Genomic DNA, 26,131 nt, shown 5'->3' on the forward strand with positions numbered 1-26,131 from the left:
TAATCTGAAAAACCACATAAATTGCACACTTGCAACTTGGCACCTTAGAGAATTTCTCCCAATCCAAACACCGTTATCCACATAGTGTTTCACAGAGATTTGAAAACTCATAAAGATTTTCAGACTTGGTTGGTGGTCCCTGCATCTTTCAGTGGTCCCACTTCCTATACATTAAAATTGTAGCTAAGGTCATTCACACAGAGAAGACTAAGACATAAATATACGTTAAGACCTCACAATGTGTCAGATACTCTGCCAGGAGCACTACATACATTATCAATTTTAATCTTTACAAAATTCTTAGAGATAGTAAGTTTATTCTAGTTACACAGATGATTCAGTTAGAGACAACTCACCGAAACACAGGCTGCTAGGAAAGGGCCTCAATTTCTGATTAGGTTACTACTTTCAGTGTTTCTGTCATTAGGAATAAAAAGAGCAAAAGGGATTCAATACCAGGCACTGGGCAATATGGTTTATACACTTTATGTCATTTATCCCAATAACCTCAAAAGATAAGTGCTATTATTCTCATTTTATAGAGAATGAAACTGAAACTCATGAAGATTATGTATATTTCCCAAGTTTACATTGAAGATGGATGTGTCAGGGCTCCTTTCAGCTCTCTCAAACTAAAATTGCGATCAGTGGGTTTACCTCCTTTCAAAGTTAATAGAGCTTGAAGTTTAACTCGAAAGATTCCAACCACGTGGACCTAAAAACTACGGGAGAAAAAGAGTCCAGTACTTCTTTCCGCTGTGTAACCAAAGGAATGCCACTTTCTTTATATTAAATAGGAGTAAGAAAAAAATCATCCCTCAAAAGATTGTTATAGAATTTGATTAAGAAATTCATTTAATGCATTAATACACCATCACTGAGAAGCCCCCACCTTACTTCCTCTACCAGCCCAGGAATAATAAAAACTCATTCCTCATCATGGTGAAACATAAAAGTAGTTGTTTATTGTCTTAAGCTTTGCCACAGACTTCTCCGACAATGGACTAGAATTAGAGTTAGATAATTGGTTAGAAGGCATAAATGTTTTGGGGCCACAACATAGAAAATAATAAAACCAGAAGACACCAAAAATGTAAGTCATATCATGATGATAGAACTTCCAACCACATGTCTTTAGAATTTCATTAGAAACTTCACCACAGGGGCGCCTGGGCGGCTCAGTGGGTTAAAGCCTCTGCCTTTGGCTTGGGAACCTGCTTCCTCCTCTCTCTCTCTGCCTCCTCCCTGCCTACTTGTGATCTCTCTCTGTCAAATAAATAAATAAAATCTTAAAAAAAAAAAAAAGAAAGAAAGAAACTTCACCAGAGAATGTACCTCAAGTAATAATAGCTCAACTGTATTTTATAATTAGGATATATATTTTATATTTAATAACGGAGTTTTGTGTGCATATTTGAAAAAGGTATTTAGTTTATTAATTCATATGACAATTCTCCATTATAAACCGACTATACAAAGCAAATGACACAACTTCAGACAATAAGGAGATGAGTTTCTGAAATGGAAAACCTTATTGTTTTATTTATTCATAGTCTACCAGGTTCCAAAAAAGACAACATTGAAGCTATGTTATTCAAGCAAAATGACATAAATTATAACTGCTTATGACAACAAAAACTTCAATATTCAAATATTTCAAATAACTGTACATATTTGATACGATATTTCTTTTGCTCAGGGATTAATTAAAATTTTACTCAGAACTAACTCCTCTGTTTTGCAACATTTGTCACAGATTATTTATTATGCTATTTTGGCTAAATTGTTTTTTATTCTCAAATAACAAAACCAAACACTTGTCTGCTTTTTTATTTGATAAGCAGTATCCATTTTTTTTTAACAATACAAACTGCATTTTATGACAATGGAACTGTTAATGAAAATTCAATAAATATTTACTGATTTCCTACTGGAGCAAGATATTTTGCCAGGTCCTGAGGGGAAAAGGAAGATAAATAAGATTTGTTTTGTGAATAAGATTTTACCATATCATTTGTCTGAAATGCAGTTTCCATGATGAGGTGGAATGGAAAATTAGATTGAGAGGAAAGCTAGGGCCAGATTACGACAATTCTTCCATACTGTGATTAAATTTTGGATTTATCTATATCATCAGAAGATTTAGGATTAGACAGACGAGTTTGAATCTGCATATTTCTATCTGATTAACAATGAGATACTGATAAAGTCACTATCGGATACCCTCAGATAATATGTCATTTTAAGCTGTTGCTCAAAATGGGGGCAATACTGACTTCTTTTCGGTTATTTACAGCCATGTTTCTCCCACTTTCCTTTGGAACTTCCCACATTTCTAAAAGTGTGAGATCCCTTCATCTATTCATTTTATTAACTCCTACTCTTCTTTTAGATGTTAACTAACACTTTACATATTCAAAAAATTTATCCATGGCATACATCCACGATGGATCAGTTTCCCTTTTAAAAGTTTACAGCATTCTGTTTCCTCACTTGAAATTATGTTTCTATAATTTATTATATAACAGAATCTGTAATAATGGCCATGGGTGGAAGGAGCAGGGGATTAAGGTGACTTTCTTTTAGCTTACATTCCCTTCCTTCCTTCCTAGGTCAGGCATGATGAAAGTGTTTAATATCTTTTAAAAATATTTTATTTATTCATTTGAGAGAGACAGAGACAGAAGGTGCACAAGTGGGGGTTGGGGGGAAGCAGAGGGAGAGAGAGAAGCGGACTCACTCCTGAGCTGGGAGCTGGACATAAGGACTTGTGCCAAAGGCAGACTCAACCATCTGAGCCACCCAGGTTCCCCAAAAGTGTTTAATATTAAGAAGGTCCATCCCCCAGGGGCACATGGGTGGTTCAGTCAGTTAAGCATCCAACTCTTGATTTCAGCTCAGGTCTTGATCTCAGGGTCATGAGTTCATGCCTCACTTAGGACTCCATGCTGGGTTGGGGGGGTTACTTAAAAAAAGAATAAGAATAAATACATAAATAAAAAGAAGGCCCATCACCCAATTAATAGGGTTATTGATTGTAAGATGACAAATCATTTATCCTTGTTAAGTTTATCACATATATAATTTTATAAATTCAATTTATATTTATTACATTCCTATTTTGTACCGAATTCTGTGAGAAAAAAATTAAAATGATATAATCCTCAAGGTTTTCTTAGCAATATGTATATACATATATAATAAATGAGAAATATTAAAGTATAATCAAATATCATATCTGTTTTGTGTTCCTGGCATATTATCAGCACTCAACAAAAAAAACTGTTTAATTGACTGATGAATCCAATGATGAATGTTAATATAAACTTAGATAAAAAAAAATCAATATGGACTAGAATACTTGGGAAGTCTTACAGGAAAGATGACTTTTAAGTGAGACCTGGATATGGAGATAAAATTCAGCTCAGTGCCTTACCATTCATATTCAATTCTTAGAGTAGTAATTGCACATAGTCGATACATAAAAAAAATTCAGAAAATGAAGAACCAAAGAATTACCAGCATTTGAAGCCCTACTAGAAATGTATTTTGTTTTAACATAGTTTAGATTTAAAAATCTATGTTGAAGACTAAAGCTAATGAGAAATACATTGCTAATGAAAAGAGAAAATAAAAATGATTATCAGATATAAATTAAATGATTCTGATCAATATTAAGTTAGATTAATTCTGTGAAATCTCTTCAGAAAGAATATTAACAAAATGATCATAAATCAGGTGTAATATAAACATTAGGAAGCTCATGGTATAATGAAACCTACCAAGAAGACAATATTTACTTAAAAATGCAAATTGTTGAGACAAATTCCTTGAGCTATAACAACATAAAATAACAATAATGGAATAATACTTTGTTTATAAAAAGTAATTGCCTTCAGAACTCCAAACCCATAATTGTGAACTCCACATTCTAATTTTCAAACTCCACAAATTAAATAAGTAAATCTCTTGGTCCCTGACATCTGGAATTTCTTTCCTTAGATTTAAAATACAGCTTTTAGATTATCTCTATATAGGTAAAAACAAGAACAAAATTTAAAAGATTGAACAAACCATCAAAAATATATTTTCTCAGGGCGCCTGGGTGGCTCAGTAATTAAGTATCTGCTTTCAGCTCAGGTCATGATCCCAGGGTCCTGGGACCAACCCCCCCCCCCCATAGGCTCTCTGCTCAGCAGGGAGCCTGCTTCCTCCAGGCCACCCCACCGCCTGCCTGCCTCTCTGCCTACTTGTGATCTCTCTCTCTCTCTGTCAAATAAATAAATAAAAATCTTTTAAAAATATTTTTTCTCCCTTTTTTATCCTATGCGTTCTTAGAGAATATTTTTGTTCCATTTGGATAACATCTGAAAAGATAAAAGGTCAAAAGAAACTAATCTAGTAGTAGAGTTGAATCCTGAATCCACATTTTAGATTTAAAATCAACAAGGAAATATAATAATCTTTTTATATTTTGGAAGTGAACATATGAACTAACAGTTGGGAAGCATCTCAAATATTCTGAGGAGAAAGTAAGTTGAGGAACTGAGAAAACTATTTTCTATGATTATTAATCATAAAATCTATGTTTAACATTCACATAAGCTCCCCCTTTGTTTTTAAATGCACTGAATTGGATATTGGTCAGGGGAAATGTGGGGGCAGGGTGGGAAATCTGATAATTCTTTCGAAACCAGCTTTCCCTATCAGTACTAGGTATCCTTTAAAAACACTATTTTCAGAAGTCCATGACATAAATTCCTTAAAATCAATAAATCGAGTTTGCTAGATTAAAGGTGAGCCATTTCTCTGTATACTGATTACCCAATCTCTGGAATATCAAGGTGCAGAAATAAATTTTAATAATACCAATAACCACACAAATATTTAATCTTCAGCGTATACTACAAAAAAAGATCAAATTATCTGTAAGACTCATTTTATTCATGTGTCCTTCCTTCACTTATACAAGTATAATCAAGTATTGAATGTTCTTAAATTTACTATAGGATATTTTACATAAAAGCTTTTCTTAAAAAAAAACTTGTTTTGACAGGTGACAGATAAGTTGAATATTAAAGTGAATTTAATGTGATGATGTGATTCTTTTAATTGCTTTTCAATCACTGCAAAATTATTCTGGTTGGCTAATTTATAATCAACAACTTTTTGTCTACTTATCTTGTCACCTGACATCTTGCAGCCTCCACAAATTTAGCTTGCTCCCTTCTTCTGTCATCACCTTCTGTATTACTGGTTTTCTCAGTAGCACCTCGGTTTTTTCATTTTCCTCCAACATTCTGATTGTGAAAAGTGTACAATGACCCATTCTACAGGAATTTCCCGCTACCATGAGAGATCCAGATACGCATAAACAAAGAGAGGCCGGCCAACTTAAACTATTTCTTTCCTAGACTCCTTCCCTAATCCTATTTTTAATGTTCTCCTGTGGAATTCTTCTAGATATTTCTTATAATTCATCTATAACCAGTCCTGGCAAGATTAGATACCAGATCACCTTATTTATACTTTTAGCTGCCATTTGTCCATTTGCTTTTTTGTCACTTCTTGAGCCAGTTTGAAATATTTTTTTTCCTTCGGGTAAGAAGGAGCTCCAAAATAACTCTCTAGGCCCAATTCAATTTGCTTTCATAGTTTGGTTCTTGGCCTTCTAAATGAGGAAGCACTCTGTTTTATCTCAAAAATTATTTCCTAGAACTTTGTATTAATTTAACCTAGATTGGAAATCACTTCTTTCTCACCTCTGCCCCCATTTTGGAGGTCTCTCTAAATAACAGTATTTTATAAAAATCCCCATTAACCCGGACCATTGCCTTCAGACTATTAATTTACTATAGCCCAATGATGGAAAATATGCAATCTGACAGATTTCTGCAACCATGTGCCAAACCTATCACCTCTCTTTTTCTAGAACAACTTTATTGAGATATAATTCACATATTATAAAGTTTACCCATTTAAAAATACAATTCAATGGTTTTTAGTCTTTTCAGACTTGTACACTCATCCCCACTTAATTTTATTGCTGAATAAGAAATTCCTAATCTTTCTCTCTCCCATGCCTTTTCCTCCCAGCCATAGGCAGACACTAATCTCTTTAGATCTGTCTCTGTAGGTTTGTCTATTCTGGACATTCACTTTGTTTTTTTCATGGAAAAACCCACCCCAGCAATCTCTTCACAGCAGTGAATTGATCTTCCTCAGTCCTTGTTACAGACACAGAGTCCTCCATTGTGTGAATGAAACCTGGCTTATTCCCCCAGTCCCTACTAATAGACATTTACCCTGTTTCTACTTTTTCGCTATTACAAAGAATTCCACTGAATGGACTTGCACATACATCATTTGGTCTTTTAGCCACTGCATCTATGGAAGCTATTCTTAGAAGTAGGCTAGTACACATGCAATTTTGCTCGGGATTGCCAAATTCCCCTCAATGGGGTTTGTGCTATTTTGCATTCCCATTAGCAGAGTGTGACAGCACCTGTTTTCCCCACAAGCCTTTCCAACAGAACATGTTCTAAATCTAGGGGGTTTGTCCATCTGTAAAAAAGAGTAACAGTGTGATTTTTTAGGTGAGTTCACCTAACATAAAATCAACCTTTGTAAAGTGTACAATTTAATTCATTTGCATTGTACAATGACCACCTCCATCTAATTTCAAGATATTTCATCACCCCAAAGGAAAACTCTGTACCAGGCAACCTTCATTCAGTGGTCACCCTTCATTTCCTCTCCATAGCTCTTCTATGTAGGCCATTGATCTATTTGGAGCTGATTTTTGTATATGTTGTAAAATAAATGTACAACCTCACTTTATTGCTTGTAGATATCCAGTCATCCCATTATCTGTTACTGAGGAGATTAGTCTTTGCTCATTATATGGCCTTGGCAACTTGTCCAGCATCACAGGATTATAGATGGAGTTTATTTCAAGATTCCCAGTTCTATTCCATTGACTTCAATGTCTGTCATTATATCAATATTATACTATATTTGTTACAGTATCTTTGTAGCAAATTTTGAAATCAGGAATTGTGAGAGTTCCAACTTTGTTCTTCTTTTTCATGGTCATTTTGATAAAGCTGGGCTCCTCACAATTCCGTATGAATTTCAGGATCTACTTTTCTACATTCACACAATTGGCCACTGGGAATATTAGTATAAATTGTATGAAATCTATAGATAACTGGTTAGTTTTGACTTCTCAGTAATAATCCATGAACACAGAATTTCTTTCCATTTCATCTAAGTCTTTAATTTCTTTCAGCACTGTTTTACAGTTTTCAGTATATAATTTTTTTTGCATTAAGTTTATCTCTTCATTAAATTCATTTGAGGGCATTTGATTATTTTGAATACTATTATAAATAGATTTGCTCTCTTAGTTTATTTTTTTAATAATCATTGCTGGTATATAAAAACAATTTTTATATTGAACTTCTATCCTAATGATTTGCTGAATTTATTATTTCTCATAATTTTGCTTTAGGTTTTGTCGGTCCGTAGGTTCTTTGTGATTTTTTTTTCCTCCTTTCCAAGTAGGCTCCATGTTGGGCTTGAATTCATGACCCTGGGGTCAAGACCTGAGCTGAGATCAAGACTCATATGCTTAGCCAATTGAGCCACCCAGGTATCACTTTGGGATTTTCAGTGTATAGAATCATGTCATCTGCAAATCGAGATAGGCCAGTTGAAATTTTACTAATATTTTCAAATAATAGCAGAAGAAATATAATTACCTACATAGATGTAATAACTTGTTAAGTTTATCAAGCAAGATTTTGAAGAAAATGAATAGTTTCTGATCTTCAAAGATGAAGAGCTGTCTATACAAAATTTTCTTATTATTGCAAATCAGATAGGTTGAAAGTAAGAAGATAAAGCCTTTTACTTATTTTATAGCTAAGTAGTTCTTGCAGAACTCAATGATGTCACAGATAGCAAATACAAACTAAAAAAAAAAAAAAGTAAAGAAAAGTGCACACACAAATACACAACCATCTGAAGGCAAGCAGATTCTGAAGATAAGTCAATATTCGAAAGTAGGAAGTGGCACAGATATATTTACAAATTTTTCCAGCTTTCAGCCTGAGGGGTGACGGAAGTCAGTGCCTTGGGTAGGGCATAAAACACTAACAGAAAACCCACAGTCTTCATGTCATGAAGAATCAGAAGCAGAATGTAAGGCATCTGTATCGGCCAGAAAATGAGGTTTGAATCCTTAAAAAAAAAAAAAGAGAAACACTAGTGGGGAACCCCATATATTGTACACAAATTCTTCCTAACAGCATTCATAGTATACAGCATTCAATTCAATATTACAAAAACCAGGAAAATCTGACTGACATTTAAAAAGACAATGAAAGGTTACCTACATTAATATCACCTTCATGTAATGAAGAAACACATGTGTTAGATTAAATTTATATTCATGATGCAAACTCTTAGAAACATAATAGAAACAACCTTTTTCCACCTGATAAAGAACTTCTATAGGGTCACACTCCTAACCTACTTAGCGGTAAACATGGGCCAATTACTCCTAGGATCAGGACAACAAGAAAGAATGTCTGCTCTTACCACTACAACATTTCTGAAGGTAATACCTACTGCAAGAACATATGAAAAAGAATAAATTTCATGAAGATTAGAAGGTGATAAATTAAATTTTATTTTCAGATGACAAGATTCTTCATATAGATAATCCTAAAGAAACTACAAAAATGATAGAACTAATGAAATAATTTAGCAAGATCTCTGGATAATAAGATAACTTATAAACCATTTTCATATGCCAGCATTTCAATATTGGGTATTTTTTTTTAATTTCACTTACAGCAACATAAGACACTAAATTCTTAGAAATGTATTTAATCAATATAAAAGGCCTCTAAAAGAGGTCGTTAAGACTTTAACATAAACTTGACAGAGACTACATGTGTTCATTTTATCACTACTTTCAAAACTGTTCATAGATGTAATGTGTTTCATAAGAAGAATAAAACACTTAAAGAGTATTCCTAACATATAGTAAGTCATTTTGAAATTAAATGCATTTAAATATTATTTTGAGTTAATATTTCATGAGGATAACAGTAGCACTTTAGTAGGCTCAAAAGCATGGACCTATATTACAACGTTACTTAAATCTGCAAACTTCCACATTAAGATAGAATTTATTCCTTACTTACAAATGAGTCAGATCATGTCACTTTCCTCCTCAAAATGTTCTTATGGATTTATATTCAATTTAGATTAAAATATAAAATTTTATATGGCCAACATGATCTGCTCCATGTCTTCATGATGTGTCCCAGGCCATAGTTTCCCTCCATGTACTTCTCTAGCTTTACTGATGTTCCTTAAAAATAACAAGTATGTTTACCCTCATGTACCCTTATTTTCTCAAATTGAAAGTCTCTTCCCATAGGTTATCACCTGTTTTCAGATCTCTGCTCAAATATCACTCCCTCTGAGACACTTGCTTTGATATTTCTCTTAAAATGGCATCATCTCAAGCTCTATTACCTGAACAACTCCAACTTTTCTATAAATCAATGACCCTGTCAATACATTCTATATTTATATTATATATTTAACATGTATTTCACATGTTATATATGCATTTTCAAATTATGTGCCTTCCCTAACAGAACACAAACTAAGTTCCACTAAGTTCCATGGGAACATATTTATTGTTTCTTTGTCTCTATAACTCTCCAGCTTAAGACTGTGCCTTCTACATGGTTGCTATCAATAAAGTCATAAAGACTGAAGTAAGGACAGTTTGTGTCTCTTTCTAAAGACTCCCTAGTTAAGCTCCTCTCCTTAGATAGGATTAAGTCATCACTCTCAGGTAATTCTAAAGCATAAAAGAGTAACTAACACTCATCCCTGTGAAATATCAAGCTGTTTATGTGCTATTTGGCCTAGATTGTCTACTTTCACAGGATCGCTTTCATGACTCACAATAGTTTCACCCTTGTGCACATTCACTCACACACACACAATTTTTCACAACGTAGCATTAGAGTTTTATGATGTGTTCAGACAGTGACAAACAGCACTTTTCCCAAGAGAGAGGTAATTTCTTTATATTAACATTAGGAGCTATTTCTGGCCAGATTTACTAACTGTGTAATTTTAAATTTAAAAATATTTCCTTTGGGGGCGCCTGGGTGGCTCAGTGGATTAAGCCGCTGCCTTCGGCTCCGGTCATGATCTCAGTGTCCTGGGATCAAGCTCCGCATCAGGCTCTCTGCTCAGCAGGGAGCCTGCTTCCCCCTCTGTCTCTGCCTGCCTCTCTGCCTACTTGTGATCTCTCTCTCTGTCAAATAAAATAAATAAAATCTTTAAAAAAAATATTTCCTTTGCTATTGGTATCGTGTGATTACAGGAGACTGCCTATGGTCATCATCATAACATATCCAACTCCATCTATTTTTCTGAGTAGTTTCATAATGTAGTTAGCTTTTATTGCATTTCATCACATTCTGCATTACTGCATAAATTCCTTAAGGCATTTCACACATTAATAGTTATTTCATCCCAAATTTTAATCTTGAATATCACTTTATTTAAGTTCCTGTGAAAATGGAATCCATCTGTATATTGACATGATTTTGACAGAAAACAAGTAGTTGCCAAACATGCTGTAGAATTCCATTCAGTGCCAATTTGGTTTTGGCAAAATTAATGGAAAATAGAGCACTGATGAACCCTTTGCCTAGAATAATATTTGATATTTATATAGCTTCTCTCATCAAAAGATATCAAACATGCAATAAGTGAAAATCTTGTTAACCTACAAAAAAAATCCCTGCGAGAAAATAGAGGTCATGCATTTATACTCCAATTTCATGCACTTTCCATTCTACGTTTTCAGGGACAGAGGTAGGGTTTTTAAATAATGACACATACAAAAGTGGAAAGGAAACTGTCCCTTATCCACAGAAAAATTATTTAAACCAGATTTGCTCAAACACTGAATTCAAATTAAATTTTGATAGGGTTCTTTAGAGCATTCCAAATATAAAGACAGATGTGAATGATTATGTAATTCTTTGAAATGTGTTGTAAATTGATTAAATCTAATATTTGCCAGGAAGTATTTTGTTACACATTTTGTAGTCAAGTACATTATGGTTCCTTCACTGTATCTCAAATAATATATTTTTATGAGTGGCAATGTTATTAGTTCACTCATTCATTCTTTTAAACATTTCAGAAATAAAAACTCTGGGTCAAAAATTAATCTTGGAATCTCAACTCCTCTGCCCCTGTGGCCTCCTCAGTTGCCAAATACTGGCTTCCCCTGCCTCCTACCTGAAGTCAGAACCCAGTGCTTCCCCTATCTCTCTCGCACCCCACCCCCAGTGTTTCCTGTATTACAGCCATTCACAATGTGTGGTCCACAGACCAGCAGCATCAGTATTAACTGGGTACTTATTAGAAAAGCAAAAATTCAGCCCTACACCAGACCCTCTGAATCAGAAGCTCTGAGAGTTGAGCCCAGAAATCAGTATTTTCAATGGTAATACTGATGCATTTTAATGTTTGAAAGTCACTGTTTTATATAATTTCCTTTTTTTTAAGATTTTTATTTATTTATTTGACATAGTAAGAGAGGGAACACAAGCAGGGAAGTAGGAGAAGGAGAAGCAGGCCTCCCGCCCAGCAGGCAACATGATTTGGGGCTCGACCCCAGGACCCCGGGATCATGTCCTGAGCTGCAGGCAGTCTCCTAACACCTGAGCTACCCAGGCGCCCCTGTTTTATATAATTTCCTTTACCATGCTCTGAAAGTCTTAAGTTAGAGGCTTAGATTCATATTTTTCAAAATAAATGGTATATATAGCATTCTATCCGCTCCAGTGCTTATTTCTGAAATGTGTCTAGGTATTATTTAATTGCCTAATTGATATTTTTCAAGTGATTCTACAGTCTAACTTGGGAACCTATCGATATTCCCAAGAGAAGAGAACCTATCGATATTCCCAAGAGAGAAATTAAATCATCCCTTAATTTAGAAAAAAAAAAAACTTAAGATTTTTTAGAATGTGTGACCATACAGTATCTTTATAATCCTCACTTTAATCTTCATTACTGAAAAATTTATATGTATATATATATATCAAATCAAACTGTTGACACTGTAAATTAAGAATGTCATATGTCAGTTATACCTCATTAAAGTTTAAAAAGATACAAATGTCACCTTATGATTCAGCAAATGTTTAAAAACTCAAATAAAAAGCACCTAGAGGGGCGCTTGGGTGGCTCAGAGGTTAAAGCCTCTGCCTTCAGCTCAGGTCATGATCCCAGGGTCTGGGATCGGCCCCATATCAGGCTCTCTGCTTGGCAGGGAGCCTCTTCCCTCTCTCTCTGCCTGCTTGTGATCTCTGTCTGTCAAATAAATAAATAAATAAATCTTTAAAATAAAAAGGCACCTAGAATCAGTAATAGCTAATAGAAATGGTAACATGACCATTAAAAAGAAAGAGAAGAAATAACCTTTGAGGCAGATAACCTTACCTTATGCTGCTATTTGAGCAGCACATTTTACAGAACTACAAAAAATAAGTAATAAACTTTTCAAAGTTTTTAGTCATAATGAGCATCAGTTCCATTACCTGTAGAACAGGAAGAAATAGTATCCACTTTGCACATTTGCACCGAAAATGAAAAACTATAGTACAGCCAACAGCTAACATCTTCCTCATCTTCCTTTTAGTGAAAAGCTAAAAGCATTTCCTCTAAGAAAAGGAACAAGACAAACACGCTCACTCTCACCACCCAGAGAGCGTCATACTACCTGATTTAAAACTATATTACAAAAAACAAAACAAAACAAAACAAAAAAACAACCTATATTACAAAGCTATAGTCAGTCTCTTATAAATGGTTTTGGTTAAACCAGTCACATGCTTAAGAATGAAACTTGACCACTATCTTATACCACACAAAAAAACTTAGTCAAAATGGATTAAGGACTTGAATATAAGACCTGAAACCATAGAAATACTAAAAGAAAGCATGGGCAAAATCTTCTTGACATTCTTCTTGACACCTAACAAAAGCAAAAATTAACAAATGGAACTACATTGAACTAAAAATTCTGCAGAGCAAAAAAAAAAAAATTTTTTTAATTTTTTTAAATCATCTGCAAAATGAAAAGACAACCTACAGAAGCAGAGAAAATATTTACAAATATCATGTCTAATAACGGGTTGATAGCCAAAATATGTAAGAACACATACAACACAATAGCAAATTTAAAAATTTGTTTAAATTTAATTAAAAAATAAACAGAGGATTTGAGTGAACATTTATCCAAAGATATGGATGGCTAACCGGTACATGAAATCATCAGAAAAATGAATCATCAGAAAAATGCAAATCAAAACCAAAATGGGATATTATCTCATACCTGTTACAATGGCTATTACCAAAAAGTCAAGAGATAACAAATTCTGAAGAAAATATGGAGAAAAGGGAACCCTTTATGCACTGTTGGTAGGAATGTAAACTGGCACAGCCATTATTATATATTGGAACAGTATGGAGATTCCTCAAAAAAATAAAAATAGAGCTACCATGTGATTGAGCAATTCCATTTCTGGATATGTACCTCAAGAAAACGAAAAAACTAACTCAAAAAGATATCTGCAACCTAATGTTCATTGTGGTATTATTTATAATAGCTGAGATATAGAAGCAATCTTAAGTGTCCACTGACAGTTGAAGAGGTAAAGACAATGTGATACACACACACACACACACACACACACACACACACACAAATAGAATATTATTCATTAATAAAAAATAGAATGAAACCTTGCCATTTGCAAAAACGTGGATGAAACTTGAGGGTGTTAACGATAAGTGAATTAAGTCAGAAAAAAAAATACTCTATGATCTCACTTGTATGTAGAATCTAAATTGTGGACTTGTAAAACCACACTCTACAACTTTTTGTGCATTCATCTATGCAAGTTAAGATTTTTTCTTATTTCCCTAAACCCTACCTAGAAATAAAAATTTAAGGAAAAGCTAAATAATGCCTGAGGTGTGAATTTTTATTTGAAAAAAATGCTTGAATTTTTTTTAAAGATTTTATTAATTTATTTGACAAAGAGAGATCACAAGTAGGCAGAGAAGCAGGCAGAGAGAGAGGAGGAAGCAGGCTCCCTGCTGAGCAGAGAAACCGATGTGGGACTCGATCCCAGGACCCCGAGATCATGACCTGAGCTGAAGGCAGCGGCTTAACCCACTGAGCCACCCAGGCACCCAAAATGCTTGAATTTTGAACCAGATTTTAGTTAATGGTAAAAAAGCAACAAAAGATGAAATTTGTTTTTTAGTATGGCTCCTCCTGAGAAAATACTGACTGATAAATAAGAATCCATGTAATATCATCTCTAGGCAAAAACAAAGATTTAGGCAAGTTACCTGGGGTTATTTGCCTAACTATAGGCAGTCACCTTTTCCCACAATTTCCTTAGGGATGTTCTGTTTTATGCTCTTTGGCTTTCAGTTGTTTAACATCTGAATAAATATCCACATAAACCTTAAAATAAGCATGCTTACTCTATCAGTGCACCTTTAAACATACTGAATGTTGGTGATTATTAGCAATTAAAGAAATGGGTAACTTGCTCATGAAAACCAAGTGCAATTTTATCTCTGTTATCAGTGTGTGGTTTGGAGAAGTACCATTTTCACAGAAATATCAGGACAGAAATAAGCAGGCCAACAACCTAGCACCTTGTTACTCTCGACATTCCTTACATGCTATCAAGAATACCCCAATATACCTTCTCTCTGTTCTTATCCTTATTAAAAAATCTTATTTGTGACTAAGGATATTTACCTATGGGGAAAGTGGAAGGGTTTTGTTTTTTTTGTTTTTTTTGTTGTTGTTGTTTTAGATTTTATTTATTTGACAGAGAGAGACAGACAGTGAGAGAGAGAACAGAAGCAGGGTCAGTGGGAGAGGGAGAAGCAGGCTCCCACAGAGCAGGGAGCCTAACTTGGGACTCCATCCCAAGACCCTGGAATCAGGACTTCGAGCTGAAGGCAGATATTTAACAACTGAGTCACCAATCCACGGTGAAACATTCTTAAGCTTACTCATTGGCCTATAGATCTTTCTCAGGATCTCCCTGCATAAAACTAAGTTATACTGTTTTCCAAATACTAATAATATATACCCCCCTGTAATTTTAGAATATTTCCCTCATTCCTCTTATGCCTGACACCTGTCCAGACTTCATATTACCAAAAATTATCTTATCTCTTATCAAATACGATTTTTAATATTTTGAAAGTTTTCAGAGCCTCTTTTTTTAATTTTTCCAATTTTATGTTGCTAATGTTACAACCTTTATTGATTTTATTACCATTGGTCCATGTTTTTAAAAGTCCATCATTAATTTTGTACCATTATTCTTTCCTGGGTTATTTGAAGTAGAACCAGTTATAACAATGGAGTGTGATTAAAAGGTATTTTCCAAAAATGCATTCTTGCCTCACTTTTTAAAGAAATTACTGTTTTGGGTTTTTTATTGTTTTTTAAATATTTATTTATTTTAGAGAGGGAAGGGGCAGAGGGAGAGGGAAAGAATCTCAAGCAGACTCCCCACAGATCATGGAGCCTGACACAGGGCTCCACCTCACCACCCTGAGATCATGACCTTGGGATGACGACATGAGCTGAAACCAAGAGTTGGGATTCTCAACCAACTGAGCCACACAGGACCTCTGTATTGTATTTAAAAACAAAAACAAAACAATAAACAAAAAACAAAAAAACTGATTTAAGTGATAAAATTTAGAGTGTCACCTCCTTCATAAGCAAGATTTTATGATCTTAGCTTACTTTGATACAAATCTTGTAGCATTTTTTTCTTAACTTTGAGTCTTCTTTTGAAACACCCTCCACAGACTTGTAGGTGGTTGTTATGAAGAATTACTGAAACAACAGTTAACACATACAAACTACCACAAAATGCCAGTGGGAAATGACTAATGCATTTTTCATTCCAACATCTAAGGTTTGCCTGTGGAAACTGCTCCAATTTTTTTTTTTCCCTGGGGCAGGGGCTTCTCAAGGTATGGTGTCCCTATGATAATGGCAAACACCCAGGACAGCAAGGGCAATAGGCCAAGCACATTTAAAGGCTCTGTGTGAAATGCATCCACTGACCAAAGCAAGTCACATGGCCAAGCTCAAAGTCAAGAGATAAGGAAGTATAATCTTCCCATGGAGGGGGCGGTGTTGGAGGCTAAGCAATATTTGCTGCGAAAATAATCTACTATGCCAGTAAAGTGTTTATAAAGCCTTTTCAAAAGTTAAAAGTCTAAAGAAGTACAATAGTAACCAATATGACATTAGTGCTTCAGTGAGAAAGACATATTGATTTATTTTCCCATAAAAATGTAATTACATATGGAGATTAGAATCAATTTTTAAATTGCATTTTGGGTTAACTGGATTTGAAGACTGGCCTGAAACCAAACCACCATGAATAGCATTATTTATATGTCCCAGTCATAAAAGTTCAACCTATCAACGCTTTCGGGGGGTTGGGTAGTAATTTGGAGATAGACTGCATATGCTGCTGCCATAATTTTTCATAATTCCCACAGAATACCTACAATTGTAATTTTGATTGCTGTGGTGGAAGCTTAGAGTAAAACTAATTTATTCAGATGTCCATTTTCAGAAGATGTGCATAAAAACAGGGCCCAAAGCACATACCACCTGATATATTAATAGAAATTTAGCTCAGAGTATCCTGTTTACCCTCTTCTGTTAGATTTGTGTGTCTTACATTAATTATATGGTCAGCTTTTAAAATTACATTCATTTATTTATGTTACATAATAGAATTTAACAAAATAAACAATGGTTAACTATAACCTTCAAAAGACAAAAAGGAAGCTAAAATAAGGTATGCAATTTTATACTTCTAGTAAAGCCAGTAGATTTGTATTCATCTCACTATTTTCTCCGAGGCTTCCAAGTGATCCAACAGTACACTTTTCAAAAAACAACTAGGCAGTATTATGAGAAATACACATAGACAGTGGACATACACACAGAATACACCTATTACAAGCTACTGAAACTGCCTTGATATTTAATCAGACCCTAGTGTCTACATGAACTAATTTCTTAGGAATTCCATTTACCTACGGTAACATTAAGATAAAAATTTTAAATATGCAGAAATCTTAGAAAACCTAATTAAAATGTCTTTTTCTCTTTTATTTCATTGAAGTATATTTCATTTACAACATTATATTAGTTTCAGGTATATTACATAATGATCTGATATTTGTAAATATTGCAAAATGACGATCACCACAACAATTCTTATTAACATCTGTTATCTATTTAAACATATGACTAGTCTTTTCAGAATCTCTTATAGAAGTAGGAAGTTCATTCTCACTGTAGTAAAAAGTTAACATTGTGTTTATTATCTACAACTTATCTTTCTTACTAATAGATGGAGATAATTCCAATATCGACATTTGTGACCCAGAATAATATGATTAAATTTTTACCCCATTTTTATCACCAGTCTTAAGTTATGATTCAATAATGAAATAATTATAAAGTAACATACTTTATAAGAAGTTCATGACATATAGAGAGGCTGAATTCCATGGAAAATGTTTTGGTAATTGATTCAGAACAACCTGCCTTAAGGTACTTTGGTACAAACTAAATGCTGCCAAAGTATTCTACATTACTTGGTCCATAACATATTAAGATTTTTTTTTTCTGCACATTAACAACTATGGGTTACAATAATTATGACATAAAAATATATTAGTAATTTTGTGATATTTGATTGTGGCTATCTCTAAACTACATCAGTGGGCACCACATCTTTACCTACCCTAATTTCCCCAGTGCCAACATTTGGGAATCTTCGAAGACCAAGCAGTTTTTTTGTTTGTTTTTAATGTGGCTGTCAGTCATAAAGAATTTGCAAAGTAAAAGATCAAAAGAAATGAAATCTTTCCATTTGCAACAATATGGATGGAACTAGAGCATATCATGCTTAGTGAGATAAGTCAAGCAGAGAAAGACAACTATCATATGATCTCCCTGATATGAGGAAGTGGTGATGCAACATGGGGGCTTAAGTGGGTAGAAGAAGAATCAATGAAACAAGATGGAATTGGGAGGGAGACAAACCATAAGTGACTCTTAATTTCACAAAACAAACTGAGGGTTGCTGGGGGGAGGGGGGTTGGGAGAAGGGGGTGAGATTATGGACATTGGGGAGGGTATGTGCTTTGGTGAGTGCTGTGAAGTGTGTAAACCTGGTGATTCACAGACCTGTACCCCTGGGGATAAAAATATATGTTTATAAAAAATAAAAAAATTAAATAAAAAATTAAAAAAAAATATTGCCTTGCAAGTGAAAACAAAATCCCAATTGCTGACTAGACGTTTATAAATCTAGGTAAGGAAAATTCCATGCTGTTTAATCTAGACCTTTCAGGTCCATGTCACGGCAGTATTTTCCTATAAATCAACAGTTGTATAAGTGGAACACAGGAGTCTTAAATATGGTCAATACACAAAATGTACTTCATTTTTCTCATGACCCCAACTCTCATCTTCTGGTATACGAGATTCACAGTATACCAAATACAGGATGTAACAAGGACCAACAAAGATTATAGATAGCTTTCAGTTAATTGGTAATAGAAGGTCTGGCCTTTGATCTGCATCAAGGATCTGTTTTTATCTTTGTCAGTCTTGATAGTCCATGAAATCTAAACTCCTGCGATTGTTGCTGATTTGTCTCTAATGTAGATTTCATTTCTGTTTTCTTGATATAGAAGTACTAAGTAGGGGAAGGGGAGAGGGATGGATTCTTAGGGACTGATTCAGGGTTTTCATTGCCCTACAGTGCCTTTGTGTGAATATTTATGTACTGTACATCTACTCTGAGCAGAAGAAATACATCCTGGAATGTTTCACATCCCTCTTGCTCAAAATGCACTTACTTTAAAGTGATATCATGGGGATAATTTGCTGCCAAATACCTCCTTACTTTAAAATAAAAATGTACATGTCAAACAAAAACATATAAGCACATGGTGAAACTATCCCTTGGCAGTTTCTAAACAATATGCTTGCACTCTTATTCACATGCATTGAGTAGGAATGGGAACAAAATATTTACCCATTAATATAAATGGTAAACATGCTGATATTTAAAAGACCTGGTATATTACAAAAAATAAACATGACATAATATTTTAACTTTTTGGAACTTCAGCTTCATATGTCTGTTGTTCATACTTGGGCAGCATTTATCTTGCAGACTAAGATACAGAATCTAGAGAAGGGATGGTACATTTCTTAGGATTAGGTTTGTAAGATTCATTTGAAAATCTCAGAAAATGAAATTTAAAAATGTCTCAAGACAGAGTTTCTATGTCACATAAATGAATTATAGAGGCTACTGGCTCTGGGCCAGTGATTTCAAATTATTGAGAGAGAATTTCTTGGGTTGCCCTTCCATCTTACTAGTGATAATTTAGTACATGGTCAGATACAGTGCTGAGGGAACCTAGGAAATACAGTATTGATTCTGTGCAGCAAAACAAAGACTTATGAAAGATGTACTTAAGATACTTTACAGAACAGAAAGATACAATCAAATCTACCGGGGGTCAGCTTTAAGAGAAGTGAACAACTAAAACACAGTAAATTAAATAAACTAAAAGAAAAAAAAACACTTTGTTGATTTAAAGAAATTTATTTGGATACCATTAGACAATAACATGTTCTAAGCACTGTGGTTCCTAAGTACACACACACACACAGACTGACTTCACAGACTTACATGTTAGCAGATAAAGACAGTCTTTTGTTTTGTTTTGGTATATTGGAGTGGGTAGACTGAGGAATCATACTTTCTTCCTAAGAAGCTTGAGATTCAAGTTATAAAGTAATATGTCCTTCCTATCCTATATCTTCTACCCTATATCCTATACCCTGGGCCGTATCCAACTCCACATTTCCGTTCTGTTACTAATGTTATCTTCTCTCTGTTTCTCACATTTATGTATTTATGTCTCTAATTTGTAGAGAAACAAAATGCCAGTTATTTTCTCTGCAAGTTGATTTATACCTTCCTTCATTTCTAAAAAAAAAACAAAAACAAAAAACAAATTTAAAAAACCTCCAGGAAACCTGGGATTTTAATGTCCTAATTCTCCTCTTTCCTTTTACCAATGGATAGGATATGTGCACCGTGTTATCTGCCCCCATCCCCGAAATCTAATCCCACACTTAATGCTGGGGTTTGTTGGATTTATTCAACTAACTGCAGTCAGTATTTTCTCTTCTGTGTGTTTATTCAATTTCAAGAATATTAAGCACCAATATTACATTATTTTTCACTAATTTTGAAACTTTGGGGAGTCCACTGTTATCTTTCACTTTAATTACACTTAAAAATAGAGATTGCTCAGAAAAGCGGCTTTATGACAACATAACGACAAAATACAAGGGTGCTTCAAAGAGTCAAATAGGTTAAAGTATTTAAGATGTTGTACCTCTTTACCCCATCACTTGTTTAACTAACACACGTGATGTAAAAAATGTTCTGCCTGATATTCTGATAGGAAATACTTGTGTCAAAATAATTGGTGAGGATGTCGTTAGCAGAAAAAGAGAAAAAAGGATTTTCTGTCTAGAAAGTACTATAGCTTCCCAAGATCTAGTAATAGGATTATTACACATGTATGGGCATGTGTGTGTTTATACCCATAGTCTCATACTCAATACAAAATTTGTGAATATACTCATGACAAAAGTAAGTATAAGAGAAGATAGAATTAAATTTCTATCAATTAACTGTAGGCAGATCCATTATATATTAAGTTTTTGTTGATGCATTGTTAATAAAGTTGTAGATTTGTTTATAAAGTATGATTATATTTGTATGAAAAAAATTGAAATCGATGTGTGTACATATTAGTATACATATGTGTAAACAATGAGAATTTGGTAAAAGTATGAAAGAATAAAAATGAATTTCTTTAACATTTATTAATCATTAAGAGTACCCCTTGAGAGGCACCTGGGTAGCTCAGGGGATTGCTCAGGGGATTAAGCTGCTGCCTTCGGCTCAGGTCATGATCTCAGGGTCCTGAGATAGAGTCCTGCAACGGGCTCTCTGCTCAGCGGGGAGCCTGCTTCCCTCTCTCTCTCTCTGCCTGCCTCTCTGCCTACTTTTGATCTCTATCTGTCAAATAAATAAATAAAATCTTAAAAAAAAAAAAAGAGTACCCCTTGAAAAATTTTAGAGTGTTGTTATTTATGAATTACATTCTTTGCTATTTGATGCCCTGTGAGAAAAACAAGTAAAAATGTAGTATATTCAATTAGTATTCAACTTCTTTTTGTTTGCAAAAATGAAAAGATTCAGAGGCATAAATATTTGGACTCTGGTTTATATTGGGATTAAAGATGTTTAAACATATTTTTCAGATTTCCAATTTCACAAAATATTTTGTACTCGGGTTGTTCCTTCTTGTTTTCGAATTTAGCTTTCTCAACTTGGCAATATTTTTAGAGGAATATTAATTTGTATAAAATTTAGATTTTATAAAATAAGTCACCCATTCACCACAAGTAATATTATGCCATGCATTTTACATTCTAGAATTTCAGTTGGCTGAAATCTTATTATGCCAAGATCATACTACAATCAAGCTTATTTCTGAGTCTGTAATGTGGCCCTTTAATTATAACATGCAACATGAAGATACTGATCCCTAAAATTCTTTGAGATATATTACCAAGTTTTAAATTGCTACTTCAATTACAGCAGAAAGAGCTTACTTTCTGCCAGTTATGTTAATATGTGCCTATAAGAAACTCTATTAACTGGCTTAGCATTTTAAACATATTCCAGTGATGACTTAGCATTCTGGTAGACTGGTGCAGGCATCTGCCCAGATGGCCTACTCCTTCATGAAGGACTACTTTCAACAGCCGCAGGCAATAAGTAGACAGCTCAGTGTTGTGACCTTATACACACACCTCCAAGATGTTCCCTCTCTGTAATGCAGCTTCTGTGGGACGCCTCAATGTATAGCTTTGCCTTTGATCTTCCCATCTTATTGGTGAGTCTCCCCATATATGTATAAATAATCACATTTCAACCAAATTCAGCTTAAGGATCTGCATATCTTCAAACAAGGAAGATCTACATGAAAACGGCTTTGAGGCATTTCTGTTTACATTACTCACTTCATTAATGACTTCATTCACCCACAACCTACCTTCACAGGATTCACCAAGATTTTTTTCAGCAATGCCACTGAAGTATCATCAGCATAAACATTATCAACTTATATCTTATATATATATCTTATATATCATACATATATCTTATATATCATACATATATATTTAATACTTATGTTACCAATATCACCATACGATGAGAACTTTTTAGATTAACTCAACAACTGTCAAGTATACAATTCAGTGTTAACTATGGCCAGCACCCTGTATATTAGAGCCTGGAAACTTACTCATAGTGATTAAATTTGTACCCTTGGGCCACCTTCACTTCTTTTTTTCCATCCCTTCCCCTCCCCCCACTTCACCCCAAACACCACCCACCAATCTTCTGTTTCTGAGTTTTCTTCAGATTCCACATACATGTGAGATCAAACAGTATTTATTAAACAAGATTTGTTTTTCTGTCTGAAAATATTGTTTTTAATTTGTATGTTTTAGATTTTTATAATGAAATAGTCCTAGAATTTTGTGCCACTCCCTGCCTCTGAATAATCAATAATCCTCAAGGAATGCCTGAGGGCACTCACAGGGGCTGAGGTAAAGCCCACACAAGCATTTCCCGTCTGGGAGTCAGGCCTGTGGCCAGACCACTCTTGTGTTTCTTTTTACTTTCTTTCTTTCTTTCTTTTTTCTATTTTTTTTTTAATATTTTGTTTATTTAACAAAGAGTGGGCAGCCAGAGAGATGGGAGAAGCCGGCTCTCAGCTGAGCAGGGACCTTGAGGAGGGGCTCAATCCCAGGATGCTGAGATCACGACCTCAGCCGAAGGCAAACCCTTCACCGACTGATCCACCCAGACGCCCCACGCTATTGTGTTTCTTATTATGACTGCAAGACCCAGCTCAGCGGCAAGGGTCAGGACACTTTCAGAAAAAACAAGGTTTATTACTCACAGGTTCGGAAGGATTCTCGGCACTCCGCGAGGTCGCAGGTAGGGCCGAAGAGCGCGTGTCTCGGTTCCGCTTCTGTGGGGGTGGGGGATGGGCGCCTGCGGTGTCCGTTTCCCGGGCTTGCAGTTTATTGGTGACCTTCAAACAGGGGCGGGAAAGTCGAAGCGCGGGAATTCATGCTCCGGAAGCGGAAGGGGAGGGAAAAACAAGCCGTCGAACCAGAGATCCCTGAACAAAAGGAACTTCAGAGGTGGGGCCGTCCAGTGGCTGGCAAGGTGTTTATTCCAGATAGTTGTCTCTGAAAAGCTGAATGTGAGTCGCCGCCGTACAGCCCGACAGGCCCGCTGTCCAGGTGCCTGCACGTCACAGAGTCCCAAGATGTTAGGAAGGTCATACCAAGGGGACCCACGTACCCTTCGCGCTTTCCTCTAAGATCGCGTCTTACAGAATTATAGTACGACATCTGAAGCAGGAAGTTGGCGTTGGAACAAAGTGTGTGGTTCTGTGCCATTTGACTGGAGTAAATGTGTGTAACCACCAGTTCAAGTCAGGATCCAGAGCCGTGTGGACACGGTACAGATCTCCTTCCTGCTACACTTTCTAGTTCCTGCACTGCCCTCCCGCCCCAGTCCTTAACCCATGGCAATCGCTAAGCTGTTTTCCATTTCTAGAATTTTCTCATTTCAAAAAATGCTATGCGTCTTGAAACAAAGTACACAGTAGTTTCGGTTTTGTTGTTTTTGTTTTTCTCAGCATAATGCGCTGGAGACCTATCCAAATGGTGTTTATCAGTCGTTTATTCCCTTTTATTACTGAGTAGTATTTCATGATATGGAGATATTATTGTTTGTTCAACCATTCACCTATGAAGGGATATTTTAGTTTTCCAGGTTTTGGTTATTTGCTGCTATGAACATTCATATACATGTTTATGTGTAGATAAAAGTGTTTATTTCTCTGGAATAATGTCCAGAAGTACAACCTCTGGGTCATAGAGTAAATATTTATTTGGCTGTGTTTGTTTTCTTAATACATTGCCAAATTATTTCCAGCAATTGATACTGTCGCAGTAACAAAATTTTTTAGCTGTTCTAATAGGTATATAGTGATTTCATATTATATTTGTATTTTATTTCTTTATAACTACAAAAGATGTTCCTGGGATTATTGATAGGAATTGGTGGGAATGAAAGCCCAGTCTCTTATGGTGTCTACTTGTACTACTTGAGGTTGGGAAGGGGATATTACTGCTCAGTAGGGTAAAAGTCCCCTGCCCGGGCTTCCTCTCTGATATCTCTGTGTGTAGAGTGGGGAATTGGGTCACCTCATGGCAAGGGTGGATAACTAGGATCTCTACTTGGTTTTTGCTGACAAAATTAGGGGGAGGGCAGTTTTTCTGTGGTGTCTGGCTGGAATAGAGCAGTTATTGTCTAAAAGGTTTCTGTTTTGTTAATCTCCTTTCCTGGTCCTTTGACTAGATGAAACGGATTTAGAGAACACAAAAGGTTTTTTAGGGTGCTTTTATTTTTTATCTGTTTAGGATACTTTTGATTGGTGTTTTGGGGTTGCCAGTTTACTCCACCCCAAGTCTGAGATATATAAGGTAAAGTAAGCACCCCCAAAAAAGATGCTCACCACTGTAGCAATCCTTGTATCATTATCCCATCAGCCTTCCCTCCACCTTTCAGAGTCTTTTTATAGTTGTTTCATATATGGTGTTCTTATCTTTTACTTGTACATAGTAAGATGAATAAGGAAGATACATCTATTCCATCTTCCTGGAAGCCACTGTCACAGTTTGTAATTTAATATTACCCTGCACTGTGCCCTGTACGATGCCAGGCAAGGAAAGTTTAGACTTTAAAGAAATTATCTCCCACTAGTGAAGGAACAAACCAAGACAGATTATTTCTAAATGGCATAAATTAGAAGATATAGATATAAATCCTTGCCAAGGAGAACTCAAAGGCAGCCTCCACCACTAAAACAAGAAATTTAGAGAAATTTCTTATAGGATACAATGCCTGAATTGAGTCTTAAAATATAAGCAAAGGTCACCAGATAAAGTAGAAAAAAACAATACAGCCAAAAGAGTACTTACATGAAAAACCATGGTTTGGCATAATATATTTAAATCTATTTCAGGATATGAGTATAAAGAAATACATAGAGACTAGACTTTGGAAGTCCTTGAATTCTGTCATAAAGATCATATATATATATATACGTTTTTTGAAAAGCAAAGCTGAATCATTGAAATATTTCATAAAAATTTAGAATGGGCCAAATTGCTTTCAAATGGAATTATCTAGTTAGATAAAGCCAGGTAAAGAATAAATTGAAAGGGGACAATATTAAAAGCAAGGTGAACAAGTATAAAATTACATATCTCAAGATACAGATAATAAGGGTCTTAAATATAGAAATGAATTAGGGGTTTTAAAGGGAGAATAAAAATATTCTGTAGGTAAACTTTTTCATATTATTAATCATTTCCCCTCCACTGCCATAAGGAAGTGTCTAAAATGTGAAGCTCAGAAGAGAGGTTATGATTTTGAAGTCCTCAGTAATCTCAAAAAAATACAGTGAAGCACACACAGGGGGAATAGAACCCAGTAATCTTAGAGTGAAAGGGAGAGCTAGCTAGAACAGAGAATTATGAGAGTATAATAATATATCTGTCTTATGGGGGTAGAGACATTTCACAAGGCAATGCCTGTTACAGTTACAAAAGTGGTTTAGATGTTCAGTAGGAAACCTTAAATATCATGCTTGTCTATTTTGGCAATAAGATAATTATTGGTATTCCTCAAAAGCAGTGCCTTTCTGTGTTGTGTGTGTGTTGTAATGGAAACTACTT

The 26,131-nt window shown here is 34.9% G+C and overlaps 1 long non-coding RNA gene across 1 annotated transcript in view; it reads right to left on the reverse strand.

The window, feature by feature from the left end:
- Nucleotides 1–373: 373 nt before the first annotated feature.
- LOC309857108 overlaps nt 374–26,131 on the reverse strand; it is a 40,574-nt gene continuing 14,816 nt past the window's right edge. The window contains exon 3 of the long non-coding RNA XR_014307483.1: nt 374–417. This is a non-coding gene — a long non-coding RNA (uncharacterized lncRNA). The remainder of the gene's footprint in view (nt 418–26,131) is intronic.

The sequence above is a fragment of the Mustela nivalis genome (genome assembly GCF_964662115.1).
Source record: "Mustela nivalis genome assembly, contig: HAP1_SCAFFOLD_392, whole genome shotgun sequence".
Lineage (NCBI taxonomy): Eukaryota > Metazoa > Chordata > Mammalia > Carnivora > Mustelidae > Mustela > Mustela nivalis.